The sequence below is a fragment of the Penaeus monodon genome, chromosome 27, assembly GCF_015228065.2.
Source record: "Penaeus monodon isolate SGIC_2016 chromosome 27, NSTDA_Pmon_1, whole genome shotgun sequence".
Classification (NCBI taxonomy): domain Eukaryota; kingdom Metazoa; phylum Arthropoda; class Malacostraca; order Decapoda; family Penaeidae; genus Penaeus; species Penaeus monodon.
The window spans coordinates 3,609,106-3,609,352 of record NC_051412.1 but is presented as its reverse complement, the minus strand read 5'-3'; positions in this window follow the sequence as shown (position 1 = coordinate 3,609,352).

Below are 247 nucleotides of genomic sequence, written 5' to 3'. Positions count from 1 at the left end.
CATCAGAAATAATGGTCTTTTAAAATCAACAAAACATTTTTCAGATACAGGTCTAAATTCATTCCGTAATATTTTCAAAACCCGGTACGTATTTTTGCCATCTGTATTCGTGATTGGCTGCACTTTCTATTCATATTTAGTTGTTGTTTTCCTTTATTTCCGGAAATTACCTGGAAGTCCGCATGGCCTTGTTTGCGAATTGAAACAAAGCTATGGTAGTCAATGTCAGTGTCAACCTTAGCGTCTA